The 15,470-nt window shown below is 44.3% G+C and overlaps 1 non-coding gene across 1 annotated transcript; it reads left to right on the top strand.

The window, feature by feature from the left end:
* The first annotated feature begins 13,838 nt into the window (after window positions 1-13,838).
* On the top strand, window positions 13,839-13,911 carry Trnan-auu. The gene has a single exon. It is a non-coding gene; the product is annotated as a tRNA-Asn (tRNA).
* The last annotated feature ends 1,559 nt before the right edge of the window (window positions 13,912-15,470 follow it).

Raw genomic sequence — 15,470 nt, 5'->3', positions numbered from 1 at the left:
TCTTAAAAAAAAAAAGAAGAAGAAGAAGAAAGAAACGTTACAGGTCCTGCCTCTTCCTAAAAGCCAAGAGAAGAGGAGGAAAAAGAAAGAGATGGTAGCCAACAAGAAATGCTGTTTTTCAGGGCAATGGTGGTGCACGCCTTTAATCCCAGAACTCTGGAGGCAGAGCCAGATGGATCTCTGAGTTCAAGGCCAGTCAGGTCTACAGAGTTGAGTTCCAGGACAGTCAGGGATACACAGAGAAATCCTGTCTCAAAAAACCAAAATGAAAAGAAAAGAAGAATCACTGATTTCTTATGAGCTGGAACTATTTTTCCCTTTCAGGCTCAAGGACATTTTCAGGATTCAATTAAACTCACAGCTCAGTGATGTCATCTTCTTCAAGAGCTTTGAGTAACTGGGGCTCTGACAGGCAGGAGTCATAAATCTGAAGTTGCCTTTCCTGCCTCGCATCTCTGGAGAACTCTCACCTGCTAGAATAAATGACAAGGAACATGATGAAGATAAAATGCATTACCTACATGGAAATTGTGACGAATGTTGTGTCTCTGAAAATAAAATAGTGTTATTTGCATAGCTGTTCTTGGGGGCTTGCCTAGAAACTTTCCATCTTGGAGAGAAGAGATTTCCCAATAAATGTCTTCTTTCTCTTGATGGGAATGCTGAATACTTTTATTTTCTCACTTTTTTTAAAACAAGAAACTGACTTTCTTTCCAAGAAGTTGGGATTGTTTAGGGCAGTTGGAAAAGTTCGTAGGTTGTTATTAGCATGGCTGCAGATTATATATTTAGGATGTGGGGAATAATTCTTTCTTTGTCTGGCTCAACAAGGCAGTTTCCTACCTAATAATTAATAAAGTGATATTTCTCACAAGAGAGGTAAATGGATTTCTACATTAATCAAAATATATCCAAAGTTAACAATGAGGAAAAAATTATTAGGTGTGAGTTCCTCCTTTCCCAGTAGAACTGGAGAAATCTACTATGTGGAATTTCTGTCACCTCTCCACATTCTAACTGTATTAGTTTCTTTTCCCATGGCTGTGACAAACCATTTGTCAAAAGCAAGTTAAGGGTGGAGGGGATTGCCGTGCCTCATACATCGGCGGTGTATTCCATCGTGGAGAGGGAGGCACAGTGGCAGAGGATAAAGCAGCTACTCAGGCTGTGTCAGAGACTGGAAGCAGATGAAGGCTGGTGTTCAGTTTGCTTCTCCCTTTCATTCAGTTCCAGGATCCAGCCCATGCAGGACTGTTGAAAACACTCAAGGTGGGTTTTCCTTTCTAGAAACACCCTCATGAGCATCCCCTCAATGGATACACCAGAATATTTGCTTCTGTGGGGATTTCAATCCAGTCAAACTGTCAATGAAGATTCATCATCACAATTCTACTCCGTGTTGGCTTGCCACCCAAACACGCCACTTCAGATCAAACACTCTACTCATGTCCCTCAAAGTCTCCTTTTTATTACATAGTGCAAACTGAGTTTAGTCCAACTTTAAAGTTCCAATAATCTGTAAGAGTCGCAACACTGTCCTGAGGCAGGGAGGTCTGGGAGAGTCTAGACTGGACATGACCCTGAGCTGTGTCTTGTGAGGAGAGAGGAGAGGGAAGAGAGAGGAACCAGGTGCAGCAGCCAGGAGACTACTGGTACAAAGAGGGTGGGTAACCAAAACTGTTGGATTATATAGGGAAGAGCAGCCCAGCCTCCTGGGCTGGAGCGTTCAGGCTATGTCAGGCAGGAGAGAGAGCCCTGTAACAGGAGAACCTGGTGGCCAGGTCTGCTTCGATCCGTTAAACAGGTGCCTCAGGCATTTGCCCTAGATTTGAAATCTAGCAGAGATGACATGAAATAGAAGTGCCATTTAAAAATGTATTAGCTCAATGACGACTGGGCCAATCCACGAGACACGGAGAACTGAGGTCTGTTTGCATTTGGTTTTCCTTTTGTTCTCAATCAGTTTTGGTAAGTGACTAGATTAAATTTGCAAGGCCCATCATAATAAACCAACACAGAGTGGTTGTCTTGAATTACAGAGTTTCTTCCTTACAGTTCCGGAAGCCAGAAAGCCCAGGGTAAAGCGTTGGCAGGACGGGTTTCCACTGAGGCTTCTGTCCTGTGTTTGTCGATAGATGACATCTTCTGGAGACCTCACATGGACTTCCCTCTGTGCACATCTGTGCTCTAAGCTCATCTTCTCATCTTCTTGGTATACCGCTCATATTGGATTATAGCCCACTACAACGACTTAACTTATACTTAATGACAATTGTGATCCAGTCTCCAAATACAGTCACCTTCTGAGGTATTGAGGTAAGAACTTCAACATATGAAAGAAGGGGCACAATTCACCCCATACTAAATGCTTATTGAAGGCCTTGTGAAAGGTACTATAAGTTAATTAATGAATGGCTGAACAATGGTAAGAACACACAGGAACTGGCTGGCTTCTGGCCCAGCGTATTATTTACTGGTAATATGACCTTGATCAGCTTTCTTATCCTGTGTAGGTGTCTGATCTCTCAAAATCAAATGAAGACAGAGAAAAGGAACCAAATGATTTCTGTTCTAAGGCACAAGGTAAATATGCCCATTTGTCAAGATTGGATAGTAATACAAGGAAAGGCAGAAGCAGTCATGCACCCAGCTGATTCCTTGGTGTTAGGGGACACAGTTCCTTCTCTGAGGAACTGGGAACCAACCACTCCTGGTTTCTTCAAATGCTTGTCCACTGTACTACTGGGCAAACACCCAGCAATAGCCAACAAAGTCAAGACTGACAACATGGAATACTTTAAGGATTTGTATGTTTGTGAGGGTATGTGTGTATGTGTGTATGTGAGGGTGGGTTGGGGCCTATGAAAACCAGAGACCAAAGTCTATGACATTCTCTATTACCATTAATTTTATATTTTGAGATAGAGTTTCTCAGTGAATTTGGAGATCATCACTTCAGTTTGATTGACTAGCCTGCAAGCCCCTGAGATTTGCTGTCTCTGCTCTGCCACACTCTGCTTTTTACACGGTGTTGGAGATCTAAACTTGGGTCCTCACACTTGCTAGGAAGACCTGGAAAACAAACCCAGCCCTGTGTCTCCATTATAATCTCATTGCCTTGTGGAACACAATCCCACTATGGGATCATTGTATATGAGTTACAACTTTGACATGAAGTGAAAAATCAAGTTGGATTTTAGTACATCTATGGGGCTGCTTCCAATTGCACACAGCTTAGTGTCCTTAATAACCATTTTGCTGGCCAGCCTCCATGCTCCAGACCTCCCTCTTCTCTGCCTCCTTTACCAGCGTCTCTTGGAAACTCGGGATATGCCAGGCAATGTGTTGATCACTGCAGAGCAGGCAGCGGTGATACAGAGAGACCAGATATAATCATCTCAAGGAGCTCATAGAGCTAGAGAATTAGCTAACCAGTCAAATCCCTGTTCAGTTCTAACTAGTCTACTGGGAACAAGGGCAGCACAAGGAAGGGTGATGGGCGTGGACAGAGAGGTGAGAGTACAGTCTGGGATGCAAGCATCCCACAGGAGGTTGTACTTGAGTGGAGACTTGAAGGTCAGTGAAGCCTCTTAACAAGAGGTCCAAGATCAATTCAAAAACCTCAGGTCATTTGGGGGTGGTCAAAGGTTTGTCTAAATGTGGACACATGAAAAAAGGAAAAGGGGTACAGCAAGGGAAGAGTCCCGAGCTCTACATTGAAAATTTAATTGAGAGATATGGCTGGCCTGCTGTGTTTGTTCTGGGTTGAGTAACTAACTCCCTCTACCTCTCTTCCTAAGTGGGAATAGTGCAGAATATTCTTGCAGAATAATCACACACAGTGGATGAGGTTACTGATGCAAATGGAGGGCTGGATATGGAAGCCAAATAATCCCTTCCTTCCCTAAATTGCTTTTAGTTATGGTGTTAATCACTGCAACAATTTAGGACATATACCTGTTTCCTTTCTTTGTTAATCCTGCTCTGTCTTGAGCTGCCTTCCTCTTGAAGATTCTATCTCTTAAGTTTCCTTGCCTAGTGGCTTTGTGTTGATTGAACTAGTAAGGGGCCCAGCAAGAGTTTGCAGTGCCATGGAGAGGTATAGGACACCCCACACACACACACACACACACATACTGCAGCCTTTCCTGTGTCAAGGTTTTATTCTGCCTGTGCCTGTGATTATCCACATCTTAGATGGGCTCCCTAGGGAACAGAACCTGAGACAAACACAGAATCTAATAATGTATTTGGAAGGTGATCCCAAGGTGATCAGGATCAGGATGGTCAGATAGGAGAGACGGAAATGTATTTGAGAGGCTGGAGAAGTGGCTCAGAGGTTAAGTACACTTGCTGCTCTTCCAGAGGTCCTTACTTCACTTCCCAGCATCCATGCTAGTCAACTCACAGTGATCTGTAACTCCAGCTCCAGGGGATCTCTGGCCTCTTCAGGCATCTACACTCAGTGTAAATACCCACATGTCAATGTATACACATACACATAATTTAAAATAATTAAAATTAACTTTAAGTAAAAAATAACATAATTGAGCTGTCATAGTGGTTCACACCTGAATCCTAGGACTTGGTAGGTTGAGGCAAGAAAATTGTCCCAAGTTCAGGCCAGTCTGCACTACATATCAAAATTCTATTTCAATGAAGCAAACAAAAATGTCATTGAGATCCCAGCTGAGAGCAACTAGCATTTGCCTATGGGGGAATCTCTAAGGAATTACAGAATGTCTCTTGGAGTTTCCACATGAAAGATGGAAGACAGCATTTTTTCCACCCACCCTGACACCTTTGCCTGGCTGCCTTCAGGGCACTGACTCTCCCGGCGTCCCTGGCTGCCTTTCTAAGCCAAGCAGAGCAGGTGTGGCTTGTGAGAGGCTGAAGAAATAAATCAGAATGACACTTGTCTCCCTGTAGGTGGAAAGCTGGCAGGGTGAGGCTGCAGATGGAACATGTGGGGACTGAGCATGACAAGCCATGGCTCTCACTAGGCTCCTCTCCGTCTTACAGCCTCTGGGTCTCCCTTCACACTTTGCTCCGTAAGCTTAGATGTTTCCCTCTCGGCTGGTCTCTGCCCATAGTCCAGTGGGAGCCCTTGGCTCTGGCCAAGGAGAGAGCCCTTGACCTCTACAAAGAATTCCTTCACTAAAGCTTCTCCAATCCAACCAAGTAGGTGGGATTCTGTTCCCAAGCTGTGACCATGATGGATATTGACAGTTCTGGATGCAAAATAAGCTTGCTGGTTTGTGTGACTGGTAAAGATGATAAAGACACTACAGTCACCTGAGGCAGACATAAGTGGGCATTTAAGTGTACTCACTCACAGAGCCCTGTTAGAGACACCACAGCATACTTACCAATCCTTAACATAACGTCTGCGTTGGATATACATCCAACATGAGCTTCCAAAAACCTCACGCCACACCCCTAAATCTCATCTACTCTGACGGTGCATTCTCAGTGGCCACAGAAGAATGACTGTGGGGATGGACCAGTGCCATGGTCATCCTTGGGTCATTTTTTTCTCACATCCTAATAGCCAGTCTCTTGTTCTCTGCAAATGTGAACAGATATCACATGTTTGCTGGCTAAATCTCCATTGCCAGTATTGCTATGATGCGACAATTGATCAGTAATACCGTATAAGTTACAGGAGCAGCAACCAAAACACAACTTTGTAATACCTACAAAGTTTACCATTTTCTTTGTCTTTTCTCAGATTCGTTTAATTTTAAAACTATGTGTATTTGTATCTGTGTGTGGCCAGAAGAGGACATTGGATCTGCCAGGGTTACAGGCTGTAGTGAGCTGCCTAAAGGAGACACTGGGAACTGAACTCAGGTCCCCTAAAAAAGCAGAAAGTGCTCTTAACTGCTGAACTACCCCTTCAGCCTATCTCTGGCTTTTATATAAAGCCAACTTGGAGGAATGGGAACCACCCTGCCTTCACTCCCTGCCTAGACCTAATTGAACATTAGACTCCTGATATCCTAAAATAAGTAAAGTGGTACAAGAATAAACTAGTGGGTGCCAAATCTACTTTGTGGTGCACTTTGGGCGGGACAGGAGAAAGTGTGAGGCCACACCTGCCAACAGCATGGCATTCAACCACTGTGGTGATATTTTGTTTGTGCTCTAACAAATAAAGCTTGCCTGGAGATCAGGGTGCAGAGCTAGCCACTAGAGGCCAGGCAGTGGTGGCACACACCTTTAATCCAGCACCTGGGATCTCATGCCTTTGATTCTAGTGCTTGGGAGAAGGAAATAGGAAATGATGGGCAAAGAGAGGAAGTGATAAGGCAGGGTGGAAAGAGGAGCTTACACCCTTCAGTCTGGCGATTCCTAGAGGTAAGAAGTCTTTCTAGTGACTGGCTGCTCTGCTTCTCTGATCTTTCAGCTTTCACCCTGATATCTGACTCTGGGTTTTTATTATTGAGACCAACTAGAATTTGTGCTACAAACCACCATTTCCAGGTCATCAGCTGGAAACTAAAGACTTCCCTTGCAAGCTGGAGGGCCAGTGGAGGGATTCCTTTGATGAGAAATGTTAATATAGTTTACATTTTCCTGCCCCATGGAGAAAAATGGGGGGCAGGAGGTTCTTCCTATATACCCTTATAACCAGAGGGGAGGAAGGGGGAGGGAGAAAGGGAGAGGGGGGGAGAGGAGGAGGGGGAAGAGGAGCACAGGAGGGGGGACTTAGGGGAAGGAAAGGAAAAAGAGAAAGAGATACTTTATAGAGCCTTGAAATCTGTCTCCAGATGGTTACAGCATCCTGGTCTCTTGCAAGTCAAGGGACATCAGTACTAAAATGTGATTCCACCTGGAGAATCCATGAATTACAGCTATTGTTTCTCCTTCTGGTAAGATCAACACCACTTAAAAAAAAAAAAAAAACAACCAAAAACATGTAGACCAAAGATGAACACATGCTTCCCATAGGCCAGGGGCATATCACAGAAGGGCCGTGATCTGTGAAAATCCCTCTTATGAGAAGTCACCCTCCAGCAACTCTATATACGGGAGGATCAAGAAAGTATGGGCAGCAGCCGACAACCTTAGTCTACTTGCTCCCTTTCTCTCCAACCTGCCCTTGGGCCAGTCCCTATAGGGTCAACACCAGGGACAGGCAAGGTGGCAGAATGCCCAAAACTCCTCTTACAGACAGACAGACAGACAGACAGACAGACACACACACACACACACACACACACACACACACATTCCTACTGTGGTCAGGCCTTCCAAGTTAATACCAGGCCTCAGCTGGGTGTAATGGAATGCATGTAATCCATAAAAGACATTTTAATGCCATGACCCTCACAAGCCATGAATGTGACCTTATTTGAAGAAAATGGTATTTGCAGAGATAGTGAAGTTAAGCATGGTAAATTATCGGGGCAGCCATAACTCTATGATCCTGTTTATAAGAGACACACACAGAGCAGACACAGGAAGAAGAGAAGCCGTGTGTAGATGGAAACACAGACAGATTAAAGTAGATGCAGCCATGAGCCAAGCCTGGAGCCAAGGGAAGCTGGAAAAGGCAGAGGAGGATTCTCCCCTAATGCTTTTAAGGGATGAAAGCCCTGCTGGTGTCTTGACTTCAGAATTCTCACTTGCTGAAACATTCCCTTCTAGAGGAAAGGGGGAGGCTGATAAGACTCAAAAAGAAGATGGCTTAGTGGTTAAAAGCACTGGCTGGTCTTTCAGAGAACCTGGATTCAATTCCCACATGATGGTTCACAACCATCTATAACATCAGGGGCTCTGGTATCTTCTGGCCTCCACGGGTACTGCATGTATGGGGTACATAGTCAAACATTTAAAATCAAAAAAATAACTAAATCTAAAACAAACAAACAAAACAAAGACTCGGAACGCAGTCAGAGCCTGGGATAGAACCACAAATACTGGGTCTATTTTGGAGCAGACCAAGGCCACATTGGGACAGTCTTGATTACAGCAACAACCCAGGAAAAAAAGGTGATCCGAAAGTGCCTCAGACATCTGGCCTCAGGAGAGCTTGTGGAAGCCAACCCCTGGTTGAGTGTCTGTTTCCTGACACTGCCAGGGCGGGAAGCGAAACATGCTATGGACCTAAGATCTTTTCTGATTGGTCCCATTCTACACCTCATTTGCTTGCACATATACCCAACCAATCATGGTCTACCAAGAACTTTTACTTCAGGCTACAAATGCTTTGTCAGTCTGGCTCTCTGCCAAAGGGAGTTCCTGGGTCTGGACAGGGCCTACGTCCCAGATGCACACACTTTCTTGAGAGGAAGAAACTTGTAGATTTCAGGATCGGTATCCTGGCCAGGTTCTGGTTCTCAATGGGCTTCGGGCTCTGGCCGGGGGCTTGGCCCCCAGATGCATGTTGGAGAACAAAGATTGCTCCTGGAACTAACCAGAGATAGAGCCAACACTGGTGAAAGACTGGTTCCCACTGCCCTGCTTAAGAGAACATTGCTCCTGCATCCAGACCTGCCATTCCTGCCTTGGCTCTTGAAACCTGTTAGAGACAGGAAACCCGCCACTCCAGCTTCTCTCAGCAATGACCTGGTCTTTACAGGCTTATTCACTCCATTCTTAGGGCATGGCAAGATAAGAACGTACTTGAAAGCTGGAGACTATATGAACACATCTTCGGAATTGCACGGTAATTAATTCTGAGCCAGCAAATCCGTGGTTAGCCATCATGGCAGCCATAAGATACTAATATGCAGATAAGGTGAGAGACTATTCTAAAGTTGGTAAAATTTAAAGCTTGGATCCCATTTCTGGGTTTTACTTTTTATCATCTAAACTTTCCTGAAGCAGTTATGAGTACAGTCTGAAATCTCCTGGAATGGGGAATGCACCATCCATATTTTCGGCAGCAGAGGGTCGTAAAGAATTGCATTGTGTTTGATGTTGTTTTTCTCTCCTACTCTGTCAAGTTGGGCTCAGTTAATAAGCTGCTTTCACTTACTCCAATGCACAGGTTCCAGCGGTGCCTGTCACCACCTTGCTCTCCCTCTGCCATTTAGGCCATTGCTACCCATCACTCCATCAGGTCACTGTCAAGTAGACCTGTCCTGTGGTAAGTGTAGCAGCTGTGAGCATAGGTCTTAGGCTGGATGGTTTCGTGCAAATCCAGGCCCCCCTTTCACCAGGGATGTCTTTAAGTTCTCTGTGCTTTACTTTCTGCATCCTTGCAGCTCCCGCTGGATAGTTTTTTTGTTTGTTTTTGTCAACTTAACACATGTTATAGTCACATGGGGGGAGGGAACCTCAATTAAGAAAATGCCTTGGTAAGATTGGCTTGTGGGCAAATCAGTATGGCATCTTCTTAATTGATGATTGATGTGGGAAGGCCCAGCCCACTATGGGTAGGGTCAGCCTTGGGAAGGTAGCTCTGGGTTGTATTATAAAGCAAGCTGAGTGAGCCATGGAGAACAAACCAGAAAGCAGCATGTCTCCAGGGCCTCTGCTTCAGTGCCTTCCTTCAGGTCCCTGCCTGGGTTCCTGCCCTGACATCCTTCCATGATGGACTATAAGCTATAAAATAAAATAGGCCCTTTCCTCTCCAAGTTTATTTATTTATTTATTTTGGTTTTTCGACACAGGGTTTCTATGTGTAGCTTTGCGCCTTCCCTGGAACTTTCTTTGTAGACCAGGCTGGTCTCGAACTCACAGAGATCCGCCTGCCTCTGCCTCCCAAGTACTGGGATTAAAGGCATGTGCCACCACCGCCCGGCTCCAAGTTATTTTTGATTGTGGATCACAGCAATAGAAAGCAAACCCGAACAGCACCCTACCTCACAGAGTTTTGAGTGTGTGTGTGTGTGTGTGTGTGTGTGTGTGTGTGTGTGTGTGTGTGTAACATCATCCACACTATAAAATTGGGCTTAATTGGGCTCTGCTCAAACCCACAAGACCTGGGGAGAAGAAACCCTGACCAACCTTCTCCACAGAGAGGCTGTACCATCCATGAGAGCTTCTGAGATTCTATCTATTCCAATCAATTTCAAACATGGATAGCAGTAGCCTTCTCTTTTTTATTCCACTCTAGTAGCTCATCCCTGGAAAAACATGGAGGAAGCACAGTGTTTTTTCTTACATCACTCTGCTCAAATAAAATAAAACCTGTCTGCTTGTCCCTCCCATGAAGGAGGGAGAGGATGTGCAAATAGACAGCTCCCTAAGAGAAACCGAGCTTCTAAGTGATGGGAGACTTCGTACAGATGCCACCACTCCAGGGGCATGGAATTCACAGTTGAGAAGGGGAAAGAATTCCAACAATATGGATAAGGAGCAATATAGGACTATATAACAACTGCATTCAGCCAAAAGGAGATGGCCGGGGGAATGGCTGCATGAGGGCTGACCATAGGCAACAAAGCCACCCTGGAGGCCACATCCTGGCCACAAAGCATCCCATCTAGTCAAAACAAAACTTGATTCAAATTTCTTCTTTCCAAGAGGATGTTGATCCTGGGTGTGTCATGCCGCTATATCTGACGCACTTATTTTGGCTAAGAATCACCAAATTTCCAAAACCTTGCATGACTCTTACCTAGACAAGCTTGGATACTGTGTGGGTGTTTCCTTCTAATAATGTCCTCTGTCCCACAGTCACAGCCCACTCTTGAGGTGCTCCTGTGAACACTAGGGTAGACGACCTTTACACAGTCTATGTATCTCCTTGTCCTACAGAGAAATGCTTCAGAACCTGCAGGGCTGGGTGGAGTGCACAAGCAATATTCATCCTACCAGCTGCTCTCTGCAGGCTCCTCTTCCTTCCCTAGACAGAGTTTGTACTTTAGAATGTTTCGCCTCAAGGACCTCATCAGAAGCCAGAAGGGTTCCCCCAGAGGAAATGGAAGTGTTTCTCATGGCTGCCTGCCACAGTGTACAGCAGGAAAAGGGAGTGGTTCCCTTTGGCAACACCATGGTGGCCGCCCAACTGGCCCCTTCAGGACCCATGCTCTCATTTCCCAGCTGCGGGGGGTATTGGCTGCTGACTGCTTATAGAGGAGTCCCTCTTCAGGAATTGCCTTCTGCCAAAGACTACACCCTTTCCTCTAATGTCTTGTCTATAAAGAGCAACCCATGTAGGGCACAAAGCTTCATCATCTTTACCTCAACTGGGTCAACTCTGCAGAGCCTCCCCAGCTCTAGAGCTCCTGTGAGACCAGCTGAGGCCCTCCTGCAACTCCTTCACTTCTTACCTTCTCCTATTGCCCAATAAGTCCTTCAAGATTTGTTTGCAAAGCCCTTCCCAGTGATCTTGTGCGCAGAGTTTACCCTCCATGTCTATTTCTTCATCTGTAGCCTGTGCCAGTGGAGCCAGGCCAGGCATAAGTAGAATGAGCTCTGCCCTACTTGCTGTACCAGAAGGATTTTTCACATCCCTCAGATGGATGGAGCATCTTGGTGGCAGCTGAAGAAAAAGGCAAGGCTCAGAGTTTGGTGGAGTTCCCATGCATCTGGTTACAGTGACAATTGCCATGTCCAACTACCAGTGACTTAATAAACAAAGCTGTTGGGACCAAGGTGATGTTTCAGTGGGCAATGTGATTGTTGTACACACACACACAAGAACATGAGTTCGGGTCTCCAGCATGCACATAAAAGCTGGTTGTGTTGACACATGCTTATAGTCCCAACACTTAGAGAAAAGACAGGGGAACCCCAGGGGTTTGATGGTCATCCCTGTAAGCCAGTCAGTGAGCTGCAGGTTAATGAGAGACCCTGTCTCCAAAAATAAGATACTGATGTCAACCTCTGACGTCCACATATGTTCATACACACACACACACACACACACACACACACACACACACACACACACAGACAGACAGAGACAGAGACAGAGAGAGAAGAGGGGTGGGGTCTGGAGAGATAGCACTACCATTGAGTGTACATGCTGTTCTTCCAGACTTGAGTTTGGTTCCCAGAACTCACTTTGGGCAGTTCATTATTATGAGAAACACTTCCATTTCCTCTGGAGGGGCCCTTCTGGCTTCTGATGAGGTCCTTGAGGTGAAACACTCTAAAGTACAAACTCTGTCTAGGGAAGGAAGGGAGCCTGCAGAGAGCAGCAGGTAGGATGAATATTGCTTGTGCACTCCACCCAGCCCTGCAGGTTCTGAAGCATTTCTCTGCAGGACAAGGAGATACATAGACTGTGTAAAGGTCGTCTACCCTAGTGTTCACAGGAGCACCTCAAGAGTGGGCTGTGACTGTGGGACAGAGGACATTATTAGAAGGAAACACCCACACAGTATCCAAGCTTGTCTAGGTAAGAGTCATGCAAGGTTTTGGAAATTTGGTGATTCTTAGCCAAAATGTGTCAGATATAGTGGCATGACACACCCAGCATCAGGAAATCTCATGCTCTTTTCCAGGCTCTGTGGGTTCCTGCATTCTTGTGGATGCACACACACACACACACACACACACACACACACACACACAAGTTAAAATAAATTCTTTTTTAAGAAAAGAACACATCTAATCAGATATTTGTAATGATAATCTAACACATCTAATCAGGCATTGGTAATGGGAAGCTCTAACACATATAATCAGGCATTGATGCTCAGGTTTGATGAGGGCCCCAGTGTTGATCACAGATGCTGACTGTGGACCACATAGTGGTGGGATGGCTGACTTACTTTTAAGTAGACTTGGTTTTATTTCTTTTCACATCATCATTTAAAAGCAACTAAGAAACAGGCTTCCCTTTCTGCCTTTCTTTTGTCAGAAAGCAAAATCATCCCAAATTATTTCAGACTTACTTGTCTACTTCTAATTGGTCATAGCTAGCCACACGGTTAACATAAAGCCAATCATTGGTAAAGGGAATTAGAATGACATGCTAGACTAAAGCCACTCTCCCCCAGCCCTTCCCACCATCTGAGCAGGAACCTGGACTTCCATTTTGTTTGTGCCCCTAAGAAGAGGCTGTGACCATCAATGGGTACTTTTAAAGTCAGTTTTATGTAAACTCCACACCTTTCCAATATCAAAGCTCCATGTTTAAACTAAACAGCTTCCAATGAACTATTAGAAAATTTATTCTTTTTTTAAATGTACTTTTATGCATATGAGTGTTTTGCCTGCATGTATATCTGTGTATGGTATGAGTGCAATGTCCATGGAGGATTTGGATCTCCTGGAACTGCAATATGGCCAGTTGTTAACTGCCACTTGGGTGCTAGAATTTGAGCCTGGGTTCTCTGAAAGAGCAGCCGGTGCTCATAACCACTGAACCATATCTCTGGCTCAGAAAATTAATTCTTTAAATTATTCTTTATACTTTCATTCCAAAGTAATGCTTGAGTCATACAGAATAAGTGGACTTTCTTTATTAAAACATAGCCATTCTAATCATTGAAAGAATTTTCCAAGTTAAAACATATGTACCAGGGTTCATCATCTGGCTTTGGAAATTAATACTGTATTAGTTATTCTCTTACTATTGTTTCCAGTTTTTATGTCTATGGCCTATTAAGTATAAGATTCTGCTATGACAAGATCCATAACATAGAATCCAACTCTTGTTTCCCTTGTTTCAATTAGACAAGGTTGCCCTTCTCATTATACAAGTGTATATACACACTATAAAAAACACGTTAATCACTCAAGTGAGCTTGTTAAGAAAATATCTTTTATCAAATATATTCGTTCCCAGCCCACCTTGAGTTTATGTATATCATCTATGTCCTCAAAGCCAAAATACTTTAAAAAATCAATGTAAGATAGCAACATTTAGCATCATTCACTCCAGTTTTAGGCAGTCTTACCCCAAAGTGGTGAATTGCAAAACTAATATAGCCCAGCTAGCTCAGTCGGTAAAGCATCAGATTATTAATCTCAGGGTCATGGGTTCATGCCCCAAGTTGGGCACCAGATATTGGTGGAAGAATTCAGGAAACTCCATGTAGTTAAAAGGGGGGTTATTTTGGGGGTTTTACTTACAACAAGTATAGGGATAGGTTAGTGTCCAGGAGAGGTGAAGTGCAGTCCAGTGGTGTTCTCTGGAGAATTCTGCTCAGTCTATGATCCAAGATCCAGGATTAACAGGAACCAAGAGAATGGCACATCTGGATCTTGGGTCTTAATGGCTCTGGTCTTGGCCCCACCTCAGGGGCAGGCCATATGTAGGTGTGACAGTTACTGGAAGATCAAAGCTGGAACAGCTACCCACTACAGAATGCTCTAGAATATGCTATATTTTGTTGTTGTTGCAATGTGTGTGTGTGTGTGTGTGTGTATGCATGCTTGTATATGATGTGGGGGAGGGTTATGTGGAGACTCTACGTTCATGTTGGTATCTCCTTGATTGCTCTCTATCTTATTCACTGAGGCAGGGTTTCTCACTTGAATCCAGAGCTCACCAATTTGGCTAGTCTAGCTAGCTTGCTTGCTCCTCTAATCCCTGGTTCTAGTATTAGAACCCAGCAGGCATGGTTGTGGGGGTTCTGAATCCTGGTACTTGTATTTGTATAGGAAGGTCCTCTGGGCACCTGTTGTAATGCTTTTATCTATGTTGCAATCTGTCAGGATTTCTCCTATGCCCCCAATTTCTGGGTAGCTTTCCTCTTGCTTTTACCTTTGTCTTTTACCTCCATATCTTTTTTATTAGCATACCCCACAATCCTAAAGTCTGCCAGCCTACTGTTCATAACTTCACTGCTTTCATTGAGAATTGCCAGGCAACTCCTTCTAGTAGCTGCCCCTTTATCTGTCAGATGGAAACTCTGACTACTTCTGGAAAGATAACCAACCAGCCATGGTATAATTCCAAAGAGGACTGTTCACATTATATCTTATGTAAAGAGTACTCTCTGTGATTTGTTTAGAAGATAATGCATACATGTGTCTGCTTATACACACAGCTTCTATCTGCTAGTTGGAGTATTATCTTAAGTATTTCATATTGTGTTCTTGATTTCTCTGACCACCACGGCTCCTTTTCTTTCTTCCATGAAGCTCCTTGTTTGTGCCTTGGTTAAGGTAGTCTTATCAGTAATCTTACTTTTGTTTTTCAGTTCTTTGGGGAGAGTTTTATTCATTTTTGTTGGCTATAACAAGTGAGCTTAACCAACAAATCGTCATTTCTCATGTGTGGAATATTCCTCTAAACTGTGTGAATATATGTTGCTATGATTGGTTTAATAAACAAGCTGACTAGACAATAGCTGAACAGGATAAGGCTAGACAGGAGATTCAAATTGAGAGTTCTGGGAAGAAGAGTGGAGTCTGTAGTCACCACAGACACAGAGAGAAGCAAGATGGGCATGGCATACTGAGAAAAGGTACCAAGCCACGTGGCAAAACATAGATAAGAAATATGGATTAATTTAAATGTAAGAGTTAGCTAGAAACAAGCCTGAGCTATCGGCCAATCATTTACAATTACTGTTAAGACTCTGAGTGGTTATTCGAGAGTGGCTGCGGGCACA

Source organism: Onychomys torridus, chromosome 15 (genome assembly GCF_903995425.1).
Source record: "Onychomys torridus chromosome 15, mOncTor1.1, whole genome shotgun sequence".
NCBI classification, from domain to species: domain Eukaryota; kingdom Metazoa; phylum Chordata; class Mammalia; order Rodentia; family Cricetidae; genus Onychomys; species Onychomys torridus.
Note: the sequence above shows the minus strand (reverse complement) of the source record. Positions and strands in the feature narration are given on the sequence as shown.